Source organism: Copadichromis virginalis, linkage group LG1 (genome assembly GCF_057382275.1).
Source record: "Copadichromis virginalis isolate Kocher_CV1m ecotype Utaka linkage group LG1, C_Virginalis_male_GT1.1, whole genome shotgun sequence".
NCBI classification, from domain to species: Eukaryota; Metazoa; Chordata; class Actinopteri; order Cichliformes; family Cichlidae; genus Copadichromis; species Copadichromis virginalis.
Window position 1 is genome coordinate 30,411,544 of NC_140618.1, and position 26,886 is coordinate 30,438,429.

Genomic DNA, 26,886 nt, shown 5'->3' on the forward strand with positions numbered 1-26,886 from the left:
GGGTGACAGTAATAGTGAAGAGACGAAGCACGTTCTGGAATATGAGAAAAGCCAAAAACTGCGCTCTCCTCAAACGCCCAGTCAGTCAAGTGGAAAGAAAAAAAGGTGGCCCTACACACCGGCAGACTGATCTTTTCCAAAGGCACATTTTATTTTAAACAACTTAGAATTTAGTGTTCTACTGATATTCTACATGTATTTTTTATTCAAAGATTTTTGCGCATTTATCTTCATTTTTATTTGTTATTTAAGAATTTTGTGTTACATTGTTTGGAAAAAGATCCATTACATCTTAAAAATCATTTTAAAAGTTTTATAATTAAAAAACAAACAAACAAAAAAAACGTTTGCACAATAAATGTTCTTAAAATGGCATTCTATACTCTATCTATATACAGAAGAAAAGAATATATCGCAATATAGATCATTACAGCACATGCTTCAAATTATACCGCCCAGCCCTAAAATATCATATAACATATTTTAGCTTACCAAGCAAAAGCAGGTGCAAGAAATGTATGTAATTACACAAATGTGTGTTACTCACATAACCTTCCAGCATGTTTATAACTATAACACCAGATAACAAGACACCGACCCTTTGCCTTTTTTTACTCATCTCCATTATTTCCCTTGTAACCACTTTGATTCCTTGCTCATACCGAAGCTGCTGGCTAGCTTTAGCGTTGCCCACTTTGCCTTTTTTACTTGGCTTTAGCTGGGTGAGGGTGATTTAACTGTCTGGACAGATTTGTTGTTGTGAACTGTTTTGTGGTGTTCACGTGCCGTTTACTTTGTCGAACTTCGTGCCTTCACTCATAGAATACTTCCATGCTAATGACATGTTAGCATGTGGCTGTGAGAATATGTGCAACTATATTACAAGATGTTCTTCATGTAAGTGTTTCATGTAGGTCTCTCAGTACTTCCTTAAATAACTGATTTAAATGGACACCATGTACTGAATCAATTATTTATTTAGTGTTACTCTAAAGAGTAACACTTTTAAGATTTCACCAAAAATAAGGGCCAAAGAGAATAATTCAATCTCTAAAGAGAAACACTGCATAACTGGTTTAAAGTTCAAAAGCATACAAAAACATCTTACGCAGCACTACAATGTGATATAAGTTACAGCCTTAAACATCAGCCGTGGATTGAAATGCTGTGCGATTATCTAGCACTTAAAACAGGGCTGCATGGGGGTGTGTTTCAGTATCTCAAGGCCAGCACTTTATCCTCACACAGATGCACAATTACCTGTTACGCAAGCAAATGAACAGTTAGTTCCAAGAGCTCCGTCTTTCCCCATGCTATCAAAAATGTTTCAGAAGAGAAATGCAGCGCTTAAAGGGACTTGTAACAGATATGCCTAATAATTTCATCATACAAGCGAGACCAGGCCATTTTTCACAGTGGATATAAGAGCAGATTTAATTTGCCCATGTAATGCAGTTAAGCACCAATCTGCATGTGGAAGAGGTTTTAGTGCACATCAAGTGTGTTGGTTAATTTCATTATTTATTTATTTTTTTTAATATTGACAATATTAAAACTTGTCACAGTCAAGGAGCGTGCATGAACCAAATATTTACACAAAATGTCATTTAAAGAACAATCTCTCCTCCGTCCGTGCTTCCTGGACCACAAATATAACTGTCTCACTCTAAATCTTGACGGTGACGTCTGTAAGGACAGTGATACTAACCTCTTCTATTCATTTAGAAAGAGATAAACAACTGGCTGAACATCCTGTCACACTTCACCCAGCGTCCTGTCCCGGCTCACTCTTCTGGTACTTTCTGTCTGCAGTATCTGTAACACCAACAAAGGAGACACAAAACATGAAAAGTCACTATTGTTTCTCAAAGGTGAACTCATATTTTTTTATTTTGCGTGCATGATGAGGACAATGTATGTGTAGGTGTGTAAAAGATAAATACTCCACAAAAAACATCTTTTTTACATGTTAAATGCAAGCTGACAGATTTCATGGGATGTACTGCTTTTTTTAATATAACTGAATTGCTTTTATTTGAACTGAGCTCTTCACTCAATTCTAATCATTTTTCATTAATGTAGCCACAAAAAACCCCACAGCCTCATAAGCAGACCTTGTTACTCAAACATTTTTTTTGAAATTCATTTCCCAAAATCTGTTATTGCTATTGAGGGTCACATGAAAGCAAAAAATGCACCAAGTGAAATGCACTAGGCAGCTGTTGGTTACAAGCCCACTTCAGACAGGTAAAAATACTCACATGTGAATGGGAAAGGTTCAGTTAGCATTAGCTGATAGTAGAGAAGAATGAATTCCTCCTGTGCACTGGTTTAAGCAGGCTCTACATCGCTCAAATGAAATCCTTTAACTGGCTAAACGCTTCCTGGGGTAAATTATGACTGATTGCTCCTAAGCAGCTTTTCAATACCACCTTTTCACAGAGCAGCAAAATTAGCCAGTGTATCTTTTTTTTTTTTTCCCCTCAATGTGGCAAATTATAACTTTAAATCAATGCTACAAACACAGAGGCACAATAAATTACGATAAGAAAACCGATGCATATTTGTAATTGCAGCTATTGCAGGGTCACTAATGTACGCCAATCTATCAGTCCAAATATGCAGTTACATGGATACTTCACTCTGCAATTAATCTTACTAGTTTATTTCTAGCTGCTGCAGTGGCAAGCTATTAAATTAAAGAAGGTACTAAATCGCTACGTCAAAGAGAATATATTGATCTTTTTTATGAAAAGTGCTTATTGACAGAGCAATTAAATTAGATATCGAAGAAATTAAACCAGCAGAGCTTCATTCTGTCAGTGCACGGCCAACTGCAATGTGACAGACGCAGAATGACAAGGCCACTAACAATTTGAAACTGGCAAATCAACAACAATTACAATATTTTAAAATATAATGGTATCCAGTTACACAAGAGTAAAATTGTCCCAGTGATGTTGAGGTATCTACGTAGATCCTTCTAGATCACTCAGTCGGGAACATTTTAAGCAAAACTATCTGATGGCTACCACTCCCTCAAACTAGTAGCAAGTATATTTTTGCTTTTTTCCTCTTTAGCTTTCATCGTCGAGTATGCTGATGACCTGTGTTGCCACAATTCTGTCTATTCATACAGCTGGTCTATAACAAGTTGCCATAAAAGATGTATCCTGGCTAAGAAACAAAAGAAAATACGTTAATGAAGTATTTCAATGACACTCTTGATTCTTTAAAGGAGGACAGGACATGCGTGTTTGTGGCCTTTTATTTGAAAGAAAGCATACTGCTACCAAGCCTGAGTGAAAAGGAGACAGAAATGTCATCAGTCTTAATCAATATTCTCTGGCTATTTTATGAGGATACTGATGTTTTTAGAGGCAGGTGTGCTGCAGGCAGATGGTAAGAAATGAGAGTAAACATCAGCCTGGAGCAGCTCATTTTTCCCAGAGCGAATCCTGCAACAGCCATGCCAGCATTTCATTCTACACACCTCTCTCTGAACATCTGGATAAAGTGTTGCTTTGCTTGAATAAGCATCTTTGTAGCTGGCCTAGTGCACATGCACTGTAACCCACACGGACAACCGCACACACGCGCTTGTACTAAATGCTTCAAGATGACTGTGAAGGTGCCATTATGTTTCCCCATCTCTTCTCCGCAACCCTTCTGTCCAAAGTGGATAACCAGTTTCTTAAAAAATAAAAAATAAAACAAACCCACAAACAAACACGTTTCAAGTATCAAATGGAACCAAAAGCACAGTGTAAACTTGAGCTCAGAGGTGCCTTTAGTGGTGTTTTGAGAGTGTATAAACCTTATCTGTCCTTCTCAGATGGTTTATGATTGTGGCAAAAAAGGCTTGGCTGGAGGAAAAAAAATCCACGTATATCAGATGAAATTAATTAAAACATAATATGAAGGATACTGAGCTTCAAGGAAAATGATCTGTTGACCTTTACTGTTGATGCAGTGCATGTATTTAACAACTGAGTGAGGTGACTACTACACTGAGAGATTAAATACTCTAGATCTGTCTGTTTGGGCTCAGGGGGTGATTGAATACTAACACTAGTGACCGATTTCCTAGGGGAAATCCTGTGTATGCACAGATCTTATAAAACAGGCTTTGAAGGACTTGATGAATGAGTTTATACTGTGTAAGAGAACAGACTGAAGGAGGGACAGATATTGTTCAAGAAACACCAATATTTGAAATTCTAAGAAGTTAAACGCTCAATCAGTAGGAGTTCTAAAAATATATATAATCTCTTAAGGATGTGTAATCAAGAGCAGAGGAAGCTGAGCAGCACTCCAACTCCTCTTTAAGGCGGTTTAGCATGTCCCAGCTTTGCTCTGTGCTGACACCGTTTTAACAGCCTTTACATACTGACCCATTCAATCGACCTCTCCTAAGCAAGGGGCTGACACCTTGCATATGAATCACGGACATCAACTTTATGGCTGTCTCCTGTGAATACATTTTGAACATTATCCTGAGGATATTTCTTTTATGATAGTTTGACTGAGAATGATATTGGGCCATTAATTACTCAAGTCGCTACTCATTTGCTGGCGCCACCACACATGCAGCCATCTATCATGACTTGTGAGGGTGAAAAAGAAAAAAAAGAAAGAGAGAGAGATGGAGACCCATCTGTTGGGCATTCATAAATACATTCATTTTCTTTGGGGAGTCAATGGCTGGCCAAACATTGAATGATCGCACCACGGATGCCACCATGAAGCCAGCTATCATTGACCATCTGATGCCCAGAGCAATTTCCAAGAATTCTGCGTCTGCAAAGTGAAGCGCTCAATTAGCTGAGATTTCTGCTTGCAGAGCTGGAGAGCGAACTGATTAAACGCGATTGCTTATCATACAAATAATCTACTCCATTCTGCCCACACATACACACAAACACACACAAGTCTGAAGTATTCTGACGCACAGTTAAAAAAAATAATTAAATAAAATCAGTATGAGCTGGTTCCAAGGTCACTGGATAAAAATAGTCTGCATAGTATAATCTAAATGAATTGCTTGGGAGACGAATCTATATCCCAAAAATAAATAATAGTCTGAACCACTCTGCAATACTGCAGATGATTTAATCTCTGGTTGGACCGGAGTCAAAAGCTTCTCTTTTCAGGCAAATTTACACAATAACCTGTTATATACAAAACACTCCTTGAAAAGATAACTGAGAAAAATAGGACTGTGTACATCCTTATATGGTCTGCTATAACAGAAGAGAATGATTTTACTTGTAGCTGCTGTGAAAATTGAAAAATGAATAAATAAATGAATGAATAACTAAATCTGCATAGAGCAAACCTCAACAAAAAAAAGACAAAAATCGTTACTTTTAGGGCTTTTCTATACAATCCTGGAGGCCCATGCTAGCCACCGTGTTAGCTGCATTCTCCCAAAGCACCAGTCCCATGCCAACCTCTCCCAACTCTCAAAACATTAGGGTAATTTTCATACTGGATTTAGCAAACAAAGAGGGTTTCAGAAGGCCTTCGTCACATGCTGAGAGATGCGTTGTGGTTGTCACAAGTGTTTAGGGATATAGATAGTAAAATGTGGTGTTATTTAGTGCTGCTTTGCATATATTTATGGGCTGTGTCACTCCCTTTTTTGTGCTTGTAAAGAAATGCAGCTTTGTTGCACCAGCTTATTCCCAGATTGGGTGCAGCTGTTCTCCACTGTTTGCTCTCTCCCTTTTCTCATGCAGAAACAATTTTCCATTTGTGAATCCCCCCCCTAAAAAAACTCCATACTTCTAGATTTCCCTTGGAGCGTCATGAGGTACTTACCCTTTAAATACACCTACACTCTGAGATGCTTTTTGCATTCAGTCGTGGGAATGTCAGTGTCAGAGTGACACAGTTAAAGGTTGAGGCAACAAGAACTTGCAGGCTCTGGGGAGGCAGGTGGAGTCACTGCGCAAGCCATACAAAACAGATACTTGGAAAACTCTGTGAGAGCCACTCCTGATTTGCGTTCCAACTCTAAACTGAAGAAAACAGGATGAGAGGATAAGTCTCAGAGTGGGAGGCAGCAAAAAGCAAGCTTGCATTAGGAAGCCAAGATGAAAGTAAATAAGAGTTGGGAAGTTTTTAGAAGCACAGCAAATACCCTGGCTGCCTGTCAGGACTGTAGTGAACCCCGTTTTTCATGCTAGCAGGCAAACACTGCTTACAGTAAGAGCGGACCATTAGATACCAGCGATATGTTAGGGAATGAGAGAATAAACATACACAAACAACGTTAAGCAGCAGCAATTAACACAACTCAAGTCTTCATTATCTCAGTATCTAGCACAACTGAACTGTTATGGTGTCCACGAGAGGTCACTGCAGATAGTGCTGCTCACTTAGAATCGACATATTCAGATTTATCTTGATTTGGGAAAAAAATGAGCAAGATTGCAGCTAACAACACCTTCCAGTTATTAAATAATTCAGGTCTAAATAGAGGGAGAGATGACAGACAGATGCACCTACAATGCCACAGCGAACAGCCATAGTTAGCATGCAGGCTTGTAGTTGTAGGATGGCAAAGCTCTTACTCACAGTCTTCAGGTCATTTTACAGACTCTTTGTAGATTTCTGAGATGTGGTATAAAGACAAATCACATGAGAACATTCCCTTCTGGGCTCTGTACATCTGACGAACAGCTCTGAACTTGTTCGCAGCACAGACACCTCGGTGTGAGCTCTGTAAAAGAGGAGGGCTGTGCCCCAGCTGCCTTTCACATGAAGACAAGACTTGCATCTTCAGAACCTTGTTAGTTCTCTGAAAAGGCCACCGACTAGTTTGGAATATTAAGCAGCTCGTGCTGTCGGAAATCAAAAAGGATTTTGGGAGAGAGTGGGAAGTTTCAAAAAGGCTTTGATGCTATATATCGCTCAATCTCCAGAAGATATGGCAGGATGAAAAAATAAAGACAGGAGAACAAAGAGCCTCTCGGGGAGGAGGGAGGCAGAGGTTATTCTTCCCCCCTCTCTGTTCTGAATATGCATATATCATTATTCCTCAATCAGAGCGTCTTGCCCTTAAAATGTCAAGATTTCTGACTGAAAAGACGAGAAAGCGAGAGACAGAAATAGAAACTAAAATTGGGGAAATGGGACACCAAATGTTTCAGGTCATCAGACACACTCAAGTAATATAGTCTCACTTTAAGGAATATACAAATGCAGAGCACAGTGAAATAATTCATAAATCTAAGGCCTGGTAGCACAGTTTGTTTAAAAATAATTAAAATAATGAAATGATTACTAGATGCCTGAATAATTACAGAAACAGTTACATCTTTCTGAAAATCTTTAAAGACACGAATGTGCACAGCATGCTTCTTGGTGCGCTCTAAGACAAATATGTTGATTTAATAACAGCACCCTTTTGCATTGAGAGAATTGCCAGCGCTTTGGGAGGAGATTAGATTAAGCATAATAACACGTCTCCTGCAATATGCCTTTCCTTCAGTCACAGTAAAAATAGGTTGTTGCCAATAAAAAGGGCTTTCTTTCAGGAATATATGCAAAATCTCACTTTTAAATTTTAAGGGAACAAAGTTGTTTGAGAACCGAAGAGAGAGTTAAGACGGTCAAGTCGGTGAGATTTAATATGTAAAGCACATTGGCTCACACAGCTAAAGAATTTGACAGAAATGCCAAGAGACTGCAAGCCATCCAGCAACGAGGTTGAACATGTGTGGCAATGAAGAAAAAAGCTGTTCAGAGGCAAAGTAAAAGCCCTGAGGTGATTTTTAAAAAATGTCTCTTTCGAGCTGACCTTGACTTTACCGTATCCTGCAGGTTTACCTTTAACTGGCCTTACCAAGCAAATTATTACCCCTGTCAAGGCTGCAGTGTCCTGCCAATCTTCTGCTTTCTCTGCCTTGAATGCAATTGCTCGTGGATATTTCTGCTCAATTTTCTTCTGCCGCTTTCAGGCAATTTAAATCTCTTTTAGTTCATTCGCACATGATATATGTGCCTATAGTGGTCCAGAAATATTTAAATTGAATAAGGGAGATAGTAATTCTGTTGGTTTTTAATTATGGGGATTACGGAACGTAGTGTTCGAGCTTTACAGATTGCACAGCAAGGCCATGCCAGTTCTGTTGACACTGCTCAGAAGTCTTTCATGTTGTAACTCAGTTTGTAACCCAGAATGTCCATGTGTGTGACTATAACACTTCTGTCATGGTCCAAATGTCTACTGGAAGCAGAGTATCTGCAGTGTCTCCACAATGTCTCCTTCTCTCACTGTGTATTTTAACACCAAGACAAGTTACGTATAAACACATGACATGTATGATGACATTACTTTTAATTTAACTGCGAATGCGAGACATGAGCCAAACTGGTATATGTGCAAGTTAGATTGAGATTCATTGAAATGATCAAAGCGTGTGTATGCTTGTTTTTGCTTTTTCCAACTCAGTCAGGGTAACTGTCTGAATGTGTGTGGGGGCATCTTAGAACAGTCAGGTTTACATAAAAGGAAAAACCAAATGTACTAATTGTAGGACATTGGCGAGGCTCTTTGACAATTCCAGAGCAGCTGTCACTACATATGAATGTGGTTATTTATAGCGCTGTTGCATACCATTTCATCCCCTTAGATGTATGCACACAATCAAACCATTCCCTCCTCCATATACAACAGAAGTCCTCCTCAACACAATCTAGAAAAACAACCAAACTTTGCACTTCTTTGTCTCAGAAGGCTCCAAAAATCTCCACCATATTTTATAACCTTAAAATAAACCCACACTGCTTGTGCAGTTACATCTGGGAGAGAAAGCTGTTGACTTTGTGTCTGCAGAGTTATATAAAAGCATGTTAATCAAACATGGTTTTGATGATAATTAAAATGTCAAAAGGCGATACTAACCATCCAGCATAAACAAGGAATTTTACCATGGTAGAAGCAGAAAGCTGTTCCATTTGTAATTACTGCCATTATTATCCACTAACCCTTTAGCACTGAATGAAAGCAAAATGAACATTAATGAAATACCACAAATCTTAGTTCTTACCCCCTGAAGAAAAATAATGACTAGTAAGTGTTCAAAAATCTTACAGTGTTGCAAAACTGCAGGTGAACTTGTAAAGAGGTAATCAGGGGAGTTTTTGACTTCTAAAAGCGCTCTACAGCTGCTTTTCTGAATGGTTCTTGTATATGTACGCAAAGTAAAGAGAGACAAGGTTGCAGATAATGACGCAAAAAAAATAATAACAACAAAAAAAACTACACAAAAAAGTCCATTAAACAACCCTTAGTCAACAAACTGTCTATTTATGATCATCCATACATGCAGCATCAATTAATTACACCATCACACACAAACAAGGCTGTTCCCTGGGTACTACTATCAGTGTCCCTTATAGATTAGATCTATACAGTCACTTGAAGATATGACGTTGAAAGAGCCAGGCTCCATCACATCCGTCACTGCTAACAGGGCTGTCAGAGCTGAGCTGAATAGCAAATATGCTAGTCAGGCATGGGGACAGATATAAAGTAGATAGAGGCACCAGAGAAGCAGGAGAGGAGACATGTCTGTACTGTAATGGTAAAGCCAAGCCTATTTATGCAGCTGCACTTCTTCATGTGTAGCTCTAGAGATGCAGTAAGCCTCCCTCTAACGTGCACTAGCCAGCACTGATTTGCAGTGTTCATCTGGGACTCTGTTGCCACAAGAAGGTAAGGTGAACTGCAGCAAACGAGAGGCCCCAGAAGGGTCCCACTCCTGGGGAGTAAAAACAAACTATGCAGAAAGGCCAACATATTTAAAACTTCTCGCTGTGAGGCAACAGTGCTCCGCACTCAGCTATTGTGCTGCCCCGTTGTGTGTTAAATGCCTTCCTAATTTTGTGGTAATATTTGGGGGAAGAGAGGAAAAAAAAAAAAAAAAAAAAAAAAAAAAAAAACTGCCTGTACATGACTAGTTAGCCCAAGCTTAAATCCTTTTTGGCCTGCCAGTTTGAGCAGAAGCTCATTAGTGCAGAGGCTGCTGAAATTAGAAGAAAAATGTCCTGCTCATTTGTATGTGGGAAAATAGCAACAGAAAGTAAATTAGGAAGCCTAAAGCTTTGGTCTGTGCACCAGTGTACAAAGCATCTGGCTCTATCACAGTTCCTGGACATGCTGCCACATGTTATTCCAGCGCTTTCCGAAATTCACTTGTCAGCGTACATACTAGAGATGGCACGATACCACTTTTTTATGTCCGATACCGATACCATAAATTTGGATATCTGCCGATACCGATATGAATCCAATATAGTGTGTTTTGTAATCAATAAAACTGTTTTTTAATATCTTGCTGCATTTTGTATAAGTTCATACTCAAGTTTAAATAAACAACAACACTAAAGCTATTCTGTTATACCTGTATGTAAAAATACACTGCACCCAAAATATTTCATAGTTCAGCAATACTGATCAATCTAATAAACTTAAACCTACTCCATCCTCCCTATTCTGGTATTTTAAAGAGTACTTAGCAGAAATATTAAGCAACCTAACTAATAGGGTTGTAAACTCCAAAAAAAAAAAAAAAAAAAAAAAAATAGGGAACCACCCCCCACCTCATGATGCTTAATCGACGTAATCAACTTTAATTTGATGCAGTGTGGAAAAAAAATGCACAGAAATAAATTCTTTTTCAAGAATAATTAAATAGATTCAACATCTTTCTTCAACAGAATTGCAGACTGCACAGATGGTATCTTCCCAAAGGAAAAAGTAGTATAGCTTACTAGGGTATATTAGACTTAACAGTTACTATATACAGTAATGGACTTCTATCTATTTTACATAAGATTAAAACTTTGGGTGTAAGATTCAGATAATTATTTATTAAAAGCTAGACATTTTAAATGAGAATAAGAAAGAAGTGTATGTCTTTGTGCCCCCCTTTTCCCTGTTAATGCCCTATCGGCCCCCCTGGTTAAACTTTGCTAGATCCGCCCCTGCACAGTTACCAGCGTCAGCTACGTAGAAAAAGATCCTGGTGTAGAAAGTAATATTAAATAAATTCTAACAACAGCTTATCAAGGTTAAACGTGCTGCTGTTGTTCAGCCGCTGGTTTCCTCTTTCTGGCGCGAAGTGGGCGATGAACGAACAAGAGAGACGGACTGGCGACAGAAAAGCCGATCAGCTGATCATTAATCAGTTTCACGATTGAAGTAGCAGCTGGAGAGGGAGAGAAGAGGCAGTCGCTCCATATATCGGTTGTTAAGCTTAACGCTGGAATGCTTTACAAACATTCAGAGATGAACTTACACACTTGCTTTACTTCTCTCTGGGATCACTTCCTCAGAGATGAAATGCTAGTTTGGTAGCGAGGCTACAAATACACACAGCCGCTCTATCACGTGACCACACTGCTCCGACGTGCTACGGTTATGAACCGATTTACGCCATGTCGCAAGTTTTGTGAGGTGCTTTTTTGATATTTAATGGATCAGATTACAATTTTTATTTCTCGCCAATATCCGATCCAGTAATATACGTCAGTATCGGACCGATACCGATACGTAATATCGGATTGGTCCATCTCTAGTACATGCATATAATTGCAGAAAGCTGGAATACATGTTTCGTTTTTTTTTAAGTGAAGAATTTGTGACTGGCATTTCAAATAAAAAACATTAATGGCATTTCATTTAACTACTTTAGTTCTCATATCAAAAATATCTTCAGTGACTGCTCACATTTAAAAACACAGCAAAACTGGTAGATCAGTAGTTTGGAATTTGACTAATTGGGGGTCTTATGATCTTAAGTACTGAGTCTTGATCTGAAGTATTTGGCTGCTACCTGCTACCATGTGTTCAGACATGAGGCTCCAAAAGAGCCATGAAAATATGAAACAAGCGCTGATGAAGCAGGTCCAACTAAATTCTTCTGAGACGTCTTCTGAGCTTAGTATGTCCAGCCAATCCAATAAAGACTTAACAGGTCTCTCGGCCCAAGGTCGTGCTTCCTGCCCTAAAAGAAGGAAAACTTCATTTGCAGGCCTAATCAAGCGTGAACGTCACAGGGGCATAGCGAAGGAAGGTCACGGAAGGCTAATTTTGCTCGGGGAAGATGAGACAGCTTTTGAGTCTCCCAGTTTTGCAATATTGGAGGGTGTCGAGTTGTAAAGATGGCTATTAAAACAATTAACTAAGACATTCTTTATCCACATTGGGTAGTTAGAGTGGATAGCTCTTATGAGAGTGAATGCAAAATGGTAGCCCAGGGAAATTTCACTACTCAAGCTTCATGCACTGAGCCCTTCAATTATCGAGCTGGATGGAAAAGAATTTCTCACAAATACAATTGTAGCCTTAAATTATTCTTGCACCTGCTTTGATAAGAGCCAGTGTAATGCTACACAGACTTTTGCTTGTTACTACAAGAGACAGCGCAAGAACTTGACTGTGAGGTCATTCACTCTGTCCATAAAAATCCTTTAAAAAAAAAGAATAAATTACTCGAGAATATTAAACTACTTAACCACTTTCATTATTAAAAAATAAAATGCTAATATATTTAGTTTACTACTAGGAAACATTTGGCATTTTTGCTTGAAAAAATGTCTCAAACTTGTTGCAGTTTATCAGTTTTCTGCGCATAAATAGCAGACCTTAAACAAGTCAAGTATGTTCAACTCTCAATATCAATCAAATACTAACACAAACAACACTTCCTGCAGATGCTTCTTGAGCAAGAGCCAAGTGAATCACTGCTTTACGTGTTGCCAATTATTATTCAAGCCATTTTCCTCAAGCTTGTGCATTTCTTTTATAACAAAATAAGGTAAAAGAATGGGCCATTCAAACTCTTTATGACTGAGTGCACAATTAACACAAAGTTATAAAGAAAGGGGATTTTGAAAAGCACACACACACTGCCCTGGCACAAATACCACCAGCCCAGGGCAGCCTCGACAAACATGCTGTTTGTGCAGCTCGTGCCAAGTTATTTTTTCTCTGTTTGGTTTTTTTTAACCTCGGTTTCATTACAATTATTTGAACAAGTGAATGGCTGTAGTGAGTAAAAGTGAAGTGAGAAGCATTTGGACTGTTAGTATAAAACAAAAGACATTGTTAACTTTTACTGCTCAAAACACAAGCTGAGACACAACACAATGGCATTGCTATGCAGTGCCACTGGAAAGGCACTTGGAGTAAGGCAAGAGACAAGAACAATGCTACATTGCTAGTTTAAATGTGTGATTAACTCATGACTATAAAAAAAAAAAGTGGTGGGCAGTGGGTTGTTTGGTTTGAGTATTGATAAAAGATGGGACAGAAGGCGAAGGCACAAGCACACCACACAGGATCATGAGCCAGCCAACCAGAGCAACTCGCTCCCTGTAGAGTGTTACAATTCCTTGGAAAGCCTGATTGAACCCACCATCTTTTAATCCGATCTGCATCTATAATGCTAAATTAATGTTAGACAGTTCAAAAGTAAAGTGCAGAAGATGACCAGACTGTGTCTCTTTTTCAGGCCCACTTTCTTTAGCTCTGCAGGGTGGTACTTGGTGGGACGGAGGGATAGAGCAGAAAGTGCCCAAGGGAGGGTTACGGCTCCAAAGAATGCAAATATAAGCTGTCTGCGTGTTGCCTTTGAAGCAGGCTATGGTTGGGTGTACTGTGGAGGTCACAGGGCAAAGCAACAGCGGTGTCCCACAGAGAGACTGGGCCAACCCAACCCCCTCAACCCACTGTTAAAACGAACAAAGAGCAAAGGCTACAAAAACATAAACATGAATGCTGAAGACTCACAGAAACTGTCATTGTAAAGGTGCAAGCAATTAAAAACAAAACAGTTTAACATAATTTACAGAATTTGCAACAAGGCGTTACACCAAAAAACTTGCACGCCCAAATGGCTTGCCTTTTCTAACAAGGTTCAACAAACTCATCTCAGAGCACTGATCCAGAGGGACAGAGAGCACCAAGTGGCTTCACTGCTCAAGTGTAACTATGGCAAAGCAGTAAAAGGATGAATCTCAGTGCTGTCAGGTGGAGATCAGTCCCTGGCACTTCCGCAACAGTAAACTATGACAGGTAGGGGTCCACTGTGCAGCCTGCCGAGTCTCTTGGCCTGATCACTGCAAGAATTTGTGACTGATTGCTTAATCTGACTGTGCTGATCTGAAAATTGGAGCTTATTACATACAATCATATAATCAGGGGGGCTTTCTTTCAACTTTATTGCGCTGAATACCCAAACATGAACTGCACAAAAGAGACAAATGATCCTCCACCTTCCAGCGTGCAATCATCAGTCAGCCGCTTATCAGAGGATTGGATCCCAGTGACGAGGGTAGATTTTACACGTTAGGGATTAGAGTTTTGGAAGCATCAACCATGCATCCAGCACAGAGAAGACCTTTGTGTGTTAGCCCATTATTAAACACTGTGGGAAAACCCAGCTTTGCTTGCATTGGAGACAAAAATCCCAGCGGGAGATAGTAGCTAGAGCAGCAGGAAAGACCCTTTTAGACATGTGCTCCTTGCCATTATTCTGACTGCATATAAACCTCAGCTTTAAAGCCTTTTCTATGAAGGTAATGATGGTGAGCTTACTACACAGTTCTTACACACTTTAACAGCACAGTTTCATGACTATTCTTTAACTATGTCATAGCATGCAAGATTTCCTGACAACACATTCTGAAGTATCTGTAAATGTCAGCAAATAAAACGACCCTCTTCTCCCTTTTCAGGGTAGAAATCATGGTCCACATTCATTATACACATTTATATTTCTAGCTCCTTAGATTAAAATCGAGCTCTTTATTTAATCCTGCTATCTTGGTGAATCCTGGTATTGCAGCTCCACTGAGCATGACTTTTTTCCTCCATTAATGCCATACAAGTTTAGATCACAATCATCATAGTAAGCTGATTAAACTGATTATGGCTAAAATTATTATAATTTTGATCAATACAGAGATCATTATAATCTGTCACAATTGTGATTAACTGATTTTAAATTAAAAAAATATATATTTTTATTGCACTCACACAGAACTCTGCTTTCACATTTGTACAAATCTCTGCATCAAAATAAAACATAATTAAAAAGAAAAACAAATTTAAAACAACAGGGCACCACTTTCCCCTTTACACTATGTTACATTCCTGTAATTTCATCTTTATAAAATAATCTTGACCCAAGCGCATCTCCTAAAAGCAAAATGCAAATTCTTCATTTCCTCCATTTATTGTGCATGAATGAAGGATCTGAATAACACTGGCAGCAAAGTACTCAACAGCCATGACACCCCTCTCCGTTTCCTGTGCGTTGTTTTACATACGGCACAGGTATTTCCACTCTGGAACAGAAACAGTACAAGATGACGACCCCCTTTTGTTTAGTACGCTGACAGTCTTCCTGAAGCTCTTTAAGTTTAGTGAAAACACATCTTTGGCCAAATGAAATGTGTCTGTTTTGGTGATTTCAGTGCATCTTTGCGTGAGCTCAATGTGGATATGAAATGTTGGGACAATTCATCTTAGCAATCATTCCATTGTTTTTCTTGGACTTCATGAATTAATTATATTACAGTTTGAAGTGTGGTTTTTTTGTGGATGATGAGTTATTTATGCTTCTTTGCAGCGAGGACACAGCTCTACAGCACTCTTTGCATACGATTTACTCCTGGTTAACATACCTTGTGCTACGTCTAATGCATTTCCAAACAACAGATCGAACGTCATGAAACGATCTGTTCACCTTGTGCTGTGCCAAAAATGAATTTTGTTCCATAAATGTGTCTTTTATTGTAGTGTTACTCTTCCAGAGAAGTCTGTGGAACTTAAAGATGCATGATGCAAGTAACAGCTAGGTATGGATATGCAGACACGCAGTCAGGTGGGACCACTTGATTTCCTTTTGCCTTGTGTTCGACTGGTGGAGCCTGCATTTTTAGTATCACATGATCATGTTCATTTAACTGGGAAACCAAAACCATGACCAAGATTAAAATGTGATTAACTGTGCAGGCCTAACCTAACCTATACTACCGGTAATTAGCTACCTTTAGTGACCAAAGTCACTAAAGGTAGCTAATTATTTCTGTTTCTGGACATAGCACCTGATGGCAGATGGCAAGAAAACACGGCTAGTGATGAAGACGAGAGTCTGTCTGTGCAGAGCTGCAATATGGGAAAGGCTTCTTGATCATGGCTAGCTGGCCATATTTGATATGTCAAACCTTTTTACTTCCACAATTTACCAATTGTCTATCCTGGAATCAATCCATACCCATGAAGCCAGACATTTTTAAATCTGCATTTCCATGGTCCACATCTCAGGCTACAACTCACATTGAAGTCTGACACACAAGACTACTTAATGTCAAGACAAACAATTAATCTCCACAAAAAGTTATGACTAGTATAAAAATATATAAATATATAATCACTTATACTACTTAAATGCAAATTTCCATGACTTTTTCAGCAATTTATGTTTTTTGAAACAACTATAGTCTGAGTCAAAACTCCATGCAGTTACCTTAACAGATAGACATGTAGATCACAACTACACAAGGCTCATATGTTAGTGGGTGGCTGTGGCTCAGTATTTAAAGGGGGTCATACACTAATCAGGAAGGTCAGCGGTTCGAGCCCCAGCAACTGCTGTAGATATATCCAGTGGTGTGTGGGTAGAACCTGTATGCACAGAATAAAGTGCTATGTGAATGGGTGAATATGGCTTGAGATGTGAAGTGCTTTGAATGGTCAATAAACACCACAGAAGCATGCTATAAATACTTAAATTTTTTAAGTTGCTAGGCTTAAAAGACAGGACTGTTCTGGAGACAAGTTATCTCACCAACTCAGTTTTTAATTTGCAAAAGAAAAAAAAAAAGAAAAGAAAAAAAAGCACTGCACAAACACTGATTTTACTGGCAATTATAGAGAATTAAATGTTCAAAGTGTGGCTGCACTTCACTAGAGGCTATGCTAACAATGATAGTTGCCATAAGCATAAGAAGTCTTTTATACATGTGGCAAATATTTCCCCATCTGCGCTGGCTTTCCCCATCACTTGTGTTTCTGACAGAAACCATGAGAAACGTGTAAGAGTGACTCATCACACTGACTGTTGCTATAATCAAGCCAAAAGAACAAAAAATTACAATGCCTTGCCATGCTGTAGGGAGGACTTGTGTGGAAGTCTGAAATCAAATGTTGCTCAGACAGCAGAGATTTTTGAAGAAATGCCACACAACCAGCTCTAAATAGTCAGGTTGATGACTGTTATACAGTTAAACACCTAAATATTACATGGATGTGTGGTCTGCGTGAGCTGCATATTTGATGGAAAAATATCACCTTAACACCACACATGCTACAGAGAACTGAATTATTGCTGTTAAGCAGAGCAAGGAATTTTAACAGAGTTTTCCTAACATCTTAAGTTTTATTTTGCTTACACTATTTTGCGCAGAGAAACAAAATTTCACAAAAACCAAAAACTACCAGAGTCAAACTCATAAGCTGATGCTAACAGTCATTCGCGTATCCTTGTTGCTGGATAACAGCCTGCAGTCATCTATTGTAGTTTTTAACAAGTCCTACACACGTCTCATGAGCATTTGCTGCCCATTCAAATCTCTAGCTCCTCCGGATTCGATGGTCTGGCATGGACCTTAGTCTATAGTTCACCTCAAAGATTTTTAATGGGATTCAAATAAGGGTTTTGACAGTCTAGTCAATAACATTTCCTTTGGTCTTCTTGACGTAGTTCTTGACCAGGGCTGACACATGTTTGGGGTTTATGTCGTGTTGGAAGACAAAGTAACAACACAGACCCAGTTTTGTTACTATTTGTGGTTCTCTTTCAAAATCTCACATATCCTACTTTATTGATTTATTCCTTTCACCTTGACGAGATTCCCAGTTCCAGATGCACTGAAGCACCTCCATATCATAATACTCCCTCCACCATGTTTTACTTTGGGGCCGATGTTCTTTGGATAGTGCACCGCTCCCTTTTTTCCCCTTCAAACATAAGCAGCCTTTCTTTGGGAAAACAGCTCTAGTAGCATCTCATCTGACCAAAGGATGAGCTTCCAGTATGCATAATCTTTCTCCAGGTTGCCCTCAGTATACTTCATTCAGGGTTGAAGGTGTCTCTTCTTGCAGAAGTAGAGTTTTTCTTGGTATGCAACCTCACAGTACATTCCTTTGTAGGATTTTTTGTAACCGTCTTCTTTGAGACTACAACTCCTGTTTGCTGAAGTCTTTCACTCACGTCTTGGCAGTTGTTCTGGTCTCTTTAGACACATCTCTCATTAGTTTTCTCTCCAGAGTATTTGAAATCATTCCTTTCATACCTCAGCCAGGCTTGTTCTGTACTGTGTGGCTTAATTTGAATTTCTTGAGGATACTTCTATCTCTCCAGTTCTTGACATTTTGAAATGATGTGATAACTTTGTATATCTATCTCCTGCTTCGTGAGCATCAACAATTGTTTTTTCTCAAGTCTAAACTGATTTCTTTTGTTTCCACCATGATGCCTTCTCAAGTGACAGCTCAAGTTTTTTACTGTGTGTAAATTGAAAGATAACCCCCAGTTTTAGTTTTAACTTGATATTGTGTGCAAAGACTAATAAATTATGCTTTGTGTTAAAAAAATAAATAAAAATCAGCGCTCTGTTAAAATAAAGAAAGAAATTTGACAGAAACTAGAAATTTTGGGGTGGAGATGAAGAAAAAGCTGCTTGGACCTTTGAATCCAGCCCTCTTTCCTCACTCACCACACCGGCACATATCACACGCATGTTTCTCTAGAGCAACTGCCTGGAAATGCCCACCATCACGGCTGTTTTTGAACAATATCTAATCTCCACAACCCTCCCCCTTCTGTATGACTCACAACTATAAACACTTGATTTTCAATGAGGCTGGACCACATGTCCTAATAACAAGTTCTGGGAGATACTACCCAGCCTTTAGATCTTAGCTGCTGTCGTCTTTCGTAGAGATAGACATGCCTGGACTTGAACTAGTAAAATAATGTGGAATTTTATTTATTTACATGCAACAGCAAAATACAAACAGCAGATAGATCGAACACAAGTAGTCTCAGATTGGTCTCAATTTTAAGCATAATAAGCATCATAGATATCTGGTTTCCACTTTACTCCCTCTCTGTGAAACCCCTACCACAAAAAAAAAAAAGAATGACAAATGAGTAGAGTTCAGTGTAAAACATTGTTATCATTTAACAGCTTTCTGCACTTTTCTACTTCAGCCACAAGGACACTTGACAGTTCCAGGCAGTGTGGTAAAATGTGCTGATTAAGGGCACTCATCAGAGAAGAGATCGAAATGGCTGTGGAAGGACAGACGTCAACAATAAATCAAAGCACAATGACATAAAATTGCAGGGTACCGAATTCAGCAGATAGCCCTAGACGGGACACTGTGTTTAATATTTACTGGAGACAAGGGACTAAATGGTGGAATGTGGGTTCAACAAAGAGTTCAGAAAGAATTTGTTGCAAGTGCAGTAGATTAGCATATGAACAACAGCTCTGGTGTTCTGTGGGCTGGGTGAGTAGGCTCTGTCAGAGGACACCAGAAACTGGAGAAAATGCAAACATGCTAAGAGATCAGAGGGTGCATGCATATCTGAATATTTTAGTGGAAAAGTGGATAAAACACAATCATGCTGGAGAAGTGACTTATGAGAAGGTGCATTTTGCGTCACATCAAGAAAAAGCAATAATGCATCTAAGTCAGCCAGGTAAAGCTGTCTGATCAACACAAGCGACTAAAGGATTATTTTGAAAGTGCTTCATGGATTTTAACCCTTTAAAGCCGGTTGGAGCAGGCACGCTCTGTTTTGCGTAACTATATTTAAATCCCGGTAGAACCAGAACCACATAAGCTAGCGCAATAATTTTTTTGCATATGAAACCAGATGAGTTGTACTTACATCTTATGCCATCAGCTTGTCCTAGGTCACGGTTTTCTTCCACATAAAGCTTTGCAAAAATTGCATAAAAAGCGCTTGCAGGAACAAAAACATATTCCAGAAACGGGCTTTGCCGATCCGATCAGTTGTTCGGAACACTTCCTACATTGAAATAGACGTCAGTGCGAACTATCGCATGTCCGCCATTACCTCCACAAAACCGGAAGTGACGTCATTTTCGCGGAAAATGTAATTTTTTACTTGTAGGCCTTATAAGCCTTTACTGGTGTTTTTATAAGTCATGTTTGACTCTATACTTTTCTGAATAGTTTCTAGGATGCTTAGAACTCAAATTGCACTGCTTTAAATAGTTTATTTTGATGCACGTGCTGTTTTCTCTGCAAATTTGCATCATAGGATTGTTTTTCGATTTTTCTGCAGTATATAAAAATTGGTGTATCTCAAAAATAAAACCATGAAGACACTCAAAATAAATTTCCTGTTGTTGTAAACTATTTTTTGCAACTTTTTTGTATTTAAAGTTTTGAGAGATAAACCTCTTAAATTTCTCTAAGTAGAAATATATGTTAACAAAAAAAATGTAGTTTTCTTTTGTAGTTTATTGCACTTTTTGCAATTTATGTAGTTACTATGGACTTAATGCATACATATTATTAAAATTTGGGCTATAATGGTTGTATTGATGTATAGCAACTTGAAATGCTCCCAAAAATGGCTCCACAGCATGTAAAAATATAAAGTAAGCTCTGGCGGACTTGGTTCTATGGTAGGTCATAAAGGGTTAAATAATTACATTGTAAATTTCATTCACAGTGATCACATATTTGCACAAATATTAGTATATACACCATCTCCTGTTTTCTATAGGATTTTTTTTTTAAATCAGCTCTCTGTTCTGATTGGCTGACTGTAATCAGCACATTGGCAGTTTCTGCCAGCGTTACTGCAATCTGCCACAGCTCAAAAATAGTATGAATTCACGCTCCACGGAATATGGTTTTATTTCTTTAACCATGTAGGCACATTTCTATACACCCTCGCTGGCTTTTAAACAACAATATACAAACTACTTCTTTTCTATTAATTGGCACCATTTCACATTTGTTTGTTTGCTTACTCCCACCAGCTGGCTGGCACAGACTGAGGCACCGTTAACGTTTAAGCAGCTTTAGTCACTAAATGAGTTTTCACGCATATGCAGCAGCCCTGAAGTTTTCCAGATATCACCCAGAGGTGTACATAAGAACCCAAATGTCTGAATCAGTCAGACTGGACACTAAACACACTTTTAACCCTGCCAGCTTCTGATTGCAGAGTGTGTGTAACGGAGCCTAATAGTGCAGGCAACTATCCAAAAACTTCACAGTGAATCAGTGGGATTCATGTGTTGTACATCCTCGATGCCCCACCAAAGAACCACTGTAATCCAAATGCTCAATTTCCATTCATGAGATTGTGTCTGAGAATAATCTCTTGACACTATCCGGAATTCATGTGGAAAAACTGCCTTTGTAGAAAACATCTATAATTCGGAATAAGCAAGCTTTAATTTCTGTTGAAAATGTACCAACACTAATACTGCTTTACTGTATGTAAAATCAGAGCACCAAGTGGAACCACGTAGCCCCCAAGCTTTAGAAGGGGATGAATGTCAATTGGCAAAGATGACAGAATAGCTGCCACAATAAGGTGATAAAGTTTCTGGATAACTGCACAACGTATTTCAGTTTAGGTTTGAACTATAACTTTGCATTTTCAGGGGCTTCCACTGCATCTGTGTCATGTCAACATTTTCATTGACAGAACTGAAAGTGCACTCAAATCAACAACAACATAAAGGATAAATTTTTACTATGATGAATTTCCTGCTTCTGCAAATGCTTTTAAATGGATTTCCAGCATCTCATTTTTATGTGGCGTCCACACTTTACATTTACTGACTGAAAAAAAGAAGATAAGTCCTCTATGTAGACATTTCAACAAAGTATGAAATTCAAAGATTTTTAACCCATATAAAATGGGTAAGGGCATTCATCACTGAACATGAGCTGCAAATACGGCTGTGCGATATGACAAAATATATCGGATGACAAAATTAAAACATCTATTGTTTGTTTCGTAGTGTTGCAGAATACACCGTTTACTGCAATATTTTTTCATCATTTGGATGGTCACCACGTGGATGCAGCAACAGAGTATAAAAGTATGGCCAGTGATGATGAGGCAGAACCAGGTAGCTCCAAACAGAAGGACCAGTCAAATCGAGGACCTTTCTCCCAAACGAGCAGCTACCTCTGTAGCATGGACAAGGTTTGGTTATGAAAACTCTGACACGGACCAGAAAACTGTGCTATGCAAACCATGCTGCAAACCGGTCCCCAACCTGTTCTACCACAAACACAACAATCACGTGAAAGAGTATGGACAGAGTTTATGGATGAGAAGCAAAAAAGAGCCACCAGGTGCTCAAAATAAACCTTACACTCAAACGTTAGAACAAGCTTTTCCCTCCAGCACGCCGTGTAATAAGCACTCTCAAAGAAAATGACAGCCATTACAACTTCTATCTAAAATATAAGAAAAAAATCAACTCCAGGTACACAACACCCAGCTGAAAACACTTCACACAAGTCTAGTTGCCCAGAATTGTGATATATCTCGTTATCGGGATGAGAAATGTCTTATGTCGGGATATGAGATTATGGTCATATCGCGCAGCCCTAGTTGCAAATCTATCGTGTAAAAAAAGAAAAATCGTGCCACACAAATGTCCTCTGATGTGTTCACAACCTCAAACAAACAAACAACACTCATGGGAATAAACACAGTATAGGGGCCATCGATCTAAATGTAAATCAGGTTGTATGCCATAAGTCTGGTTAACATTTAGATAAGTGGATTTTAATTTCCTTTAGAGAAAAATCCTCATTTTCACACAAATGAATCGATATGCAGTATGACTGCATGCTAGATCAATAAGACTAAAGCTAGAGCCATAAATATACTGGCAGGATTTAGTTTAGGAATGATAGTATTGCTGTGTACAACGGAGAATATACAACAGGGTGCAGAGTATACTAGAGAGTTACCTTCACTTTCAGAGGAATAACCACAAGTGACCAGTAATAACAGAGTTTTAAATAGCTATCTACCCCTCCTCCAACAATTACAAAAAAAATGTACAAATCAATATGCATTTTTATTAATTTCTGAAGACAGTAGGTCTCCTTAATATTCATTCTTAATGGATGTGCCATCAGCTCCTATTATTTGTGCCAGGATTCACTTTAAACTGCTTGCAAAGTCGTACTCCCTACTAACAAGTGACAACTGGTAGTACGAATTCAGTGTCAAACACACATGAGCTAAAACATTATGACATCTCACAGGTGAAGAGAATAATTCTGATTGTTTCAACGCAATAGCGCATGTCAAGGTCTGTGACATGCTAGGCATTAAGTGATCAATTAATCCAGTAGGCCTTGAGGGGCATAACCAGTGACAACTGAAAAGAACCTCCCGGCAGTAGTTCAAGGAGGGATAAATAACCTACACAGTCTGAACCGCTGCAGCTCTCTCTGTAATACTTAAAAACAATGTCCTGCTGTCTCATCACCAAATACCAAATGATGATTTCAAAGATCTTACACTTAGTCTACGCCTAGGTAGCTCAAACTGCTTTGTCAACACAGGACTGACCATGATCATATTTGGAGTGTTGGTTCATAATTCTACACAGTGACCCGGGAGCAGAGAGCAGTACGGCATGAACAAAACACACATGAAAACTGCTGTTTCACTTACGATTTTCTCAGAAACATCCTTTTTTGAGTCTACTAAACATCAGTCCCTATTCTAACACTTAGAGTGCAGAAAACTGTTCAAAGTGGAGTAGACTGGTATTGGCTGGCTCTTTCTCGGCATCATATCAAACAGAAAGGAAGAGACACACCCAAAGTGGGCAGAGATTTTTAGTAGGAGATCCTGAATACTGGCACGCACTTGCATAAACACATGCAGTACACCATGTAGGCAGAGTCTGCACACCATTTAAAGAGGCAGCTGGTGCATATGCCAGATTCCATGCTCAGTTCAACAGGCATATGTGCCTTTCTTGACCATATCATGCAAACACAACAGACTAAGTCTTAATGCTAAGCAACAATGCAACCACCATTTAATAAATAAATGCATCTTAAAATTTACTTATTTAAAAATTTTCCTGAACAACCAGACATTTATTACAGGAATAACCGTTCCTCTGGGCAATCACAAAAAACATTTAAAATACAAAAACAAAATATAAGAGATTCTCCTTCCATCCCCTTCATACATGACTAGCACGTCAAGGAGAAAAACAGGCACACCCAGGGTCTTACATATAACACGGTCACTGCTATATTACAGCTTATTTTATGTTAGTGTGTTTGGTTTTACAATGAATGTGTACTTTGTAGAGCCTGTAGAGCCTGGCCAAACCTATAAATTTGGTGACAATGATCTCAAAATCAGCACAGATGAAAATAATGCCCATATAGAAATGTTTTAAGAGTTACATTTTAAAACTGTGGCCAAATAATCTGCAGACCTTTTTCCTTTCCTCCGACAGCTTTATCTGGCTCGTAATTTTTCTTGCCTGGAGTAAACACATTTGTAAGAGTATGTAGAAAAACCAACAACATGAACATATCAGTTCCCTAAAATCACCCCATGCCATTTAAAGAAGATCCATAACAAAGGCACACAGTTAACAGCTGTGTAGTTACCACAGCAGAGAGCTCAGGCTGCTTAAGTTCGATCTCTGATTATTCTCTACTCCTCAAAAGGCTTTTTACACATAGCTGGTTTTTTATCTTTAGTGTACAACAAACTCACAGCTAGAGGTATGTGTGGAGTAAAATCATCTCTGTAGATAAGTTTGTGCACAAAAAGATACCTTCCTTTGAACCTTAAGAGGTACTAGCATTAAAAGTCGCTATTCTGTTGCAAAGACTTGTGGGTTTAAAATTATTCAAGGTACTATAAACCAAGAGCAGAACTGTCGCTTTAAGTATCAATGCCTGCAGGTTAGCTAACCGGTGAACAAGTTAAGTTTGTCAGTTTCATTCACAAAAAGCTTGCCATGGCTCCCTCGCCTCGCCACCTCACCACCGCCTCATCGACAGGACAGTAACCCAGAACTGTGTTGAGTTGGCAAGCGAATTAGCCAGCTAGCTAGTGAGCAAGCCAAGTCACTTTATACTAAGCAGATGTATCGTTAGCATACAAGCTAACAGGGATATCCATTCCAGAGACAGAGTCGACAGTGAGCTTTGAAGTTGCTGCTTGCCCCCCCCACACACACACTCTGGTTCCGTTAACACACGCCGACCAGCTGGAGGCTTTCTTCATGACTTATCGACAAAGTGCTTTACGAGGATAACTTAAAATGTGACAGAAGAGGACGCGAAGACTGGTGGGGGGGGGGGGGTTAAATGTTGCTTTGCTGGTGTAAAACTCAACTGTGAAAATATCAGCTAGCCCTGTATATGAGTGTCTGGACAGCGGGAGCCAACAGGACGATAAAGGTAGCAACCTTACCTGGAGGATGAAAGGTGTCTTGCAAAGTCGGAGTTTGGCCAGACACGTCAATAGCTTCTTTTCGCTTTGTCGGTCAGTTTAAAAGACTCCTGCTTTACCTTTGGCTGGATCACGGTCAACCAAAGATACTGCCTGACTCTGCTGCCTCCCAGCCACAACAGCGACTGAATACAGTTCAGCGTCTGCTTCTCACTGGGAAGAATCCTTGGCATCGCGAGATAGGGCGAGAACTCGGGGGTGTCTACGGACCAATCACAGTAGCCGGCTGGAGCGAAGCGTTTGTTTTTGTTAGGGTTTGTGTGAAAGTCTGAGAGACAGTCTGCTTCTCTATCAAATAAAATAAAATAAAATAAAATAAAATAAAATAAAATAAAATAAGCATTTTTATTTTTCTAAAGTTAATATACCTTTTAACTAACTTGAAACCCATTTTACATATTATTATTATTATTATTATTGTTATTATTATTAGCATTATTATTAGTATTATTAATGCAACTAACATTAGGCAAATCATTTTTTTAAAACTACCTGAAATAAAATACTAAAACAAGAACATAAGTGACCAAGTGATTATTATTATTAAGGCAACACTGCATTAATCAAAAGCCTAACTGCTACAATCTGCACATACCTCTGCCTCAAGAAAAATGTGGAGAACTGCATCAGTTGATAGCTAAAACAGCCTCAGGTTGCCTATAAGGTGTGTGCAATGCAGAGAAAGGACACAAGAATTATAAAGCAACTGTTCTACATAATGTAAATGACGGAGGCAGAATGCACTGCAGTATTTTTGACTAGAATGAAGAAACACTGATGAAATTCTCAGATGTGTTACATTAGATGAGATTATTTAAGTTTTCTTAGACCTCTAATATCTTTTACAAGAGACTGCATGAGGGTATTTCAGTAAAGCATTAAATAAATGAGAAATCCAGTCATCTTCACTATATCCCATGTCTTATGAAGTACAACGTGAGAAAGAATAAAAGAAGATGATATCATCATAGGCAAAAGGAACCCAGAGTGCAGCACATGCATGATGCAAGACTGCACCACTCTCTGATGGGGAAAAAAAAACAACATCTGAGCATTCTCACATTTTCTCTGTGAGTGTCGCATATCCCCGCAGTTAACTTAACGGGCACTAATGCAGTCTCAGTAGCTTTAGCTGTCCTAGTTGTGGATGCTCATTAAAATCAGGTATAGATTCTCCAGTCCACTGGTGCTTAATAGTTTAGTGGACTCAGAGGAATCCAGATTTCTTTTATTTTAAATTCTTCCTATTTTTTTAAATTTACTTTTAAGATTAGCAAGCCAG

At 38.8% G+C, this 26,886-nt stretch overlaps 1 protein-coding gene across 1 annotated transcript in view; it reads right to left on the reverse strand.

The window, feature by feature from the left end:
* Positions 1-25,772, reverse strand: part of glceb (glucuronic acid epimerase b) — a 61,520-nt gene extending 35,748 nt beyond the window's left edge. The window contains exons 1-2 of the mRNA XM_085458921.1: positions 25,566-25,772; positions 1,709-1,815 (exon numbers count right to left, since the gene is read on the reverse strand). The gene's annotated coding sequence lies outside the window, so the exon portion shown is untranslated. The remainder of the gene's footprint in view (positions 1-1,708; positions 1,816-25,565) is intronic.
* Between the last annotated feature and the right edge of the window lie 1,114 nt (positions 25,773-26,886).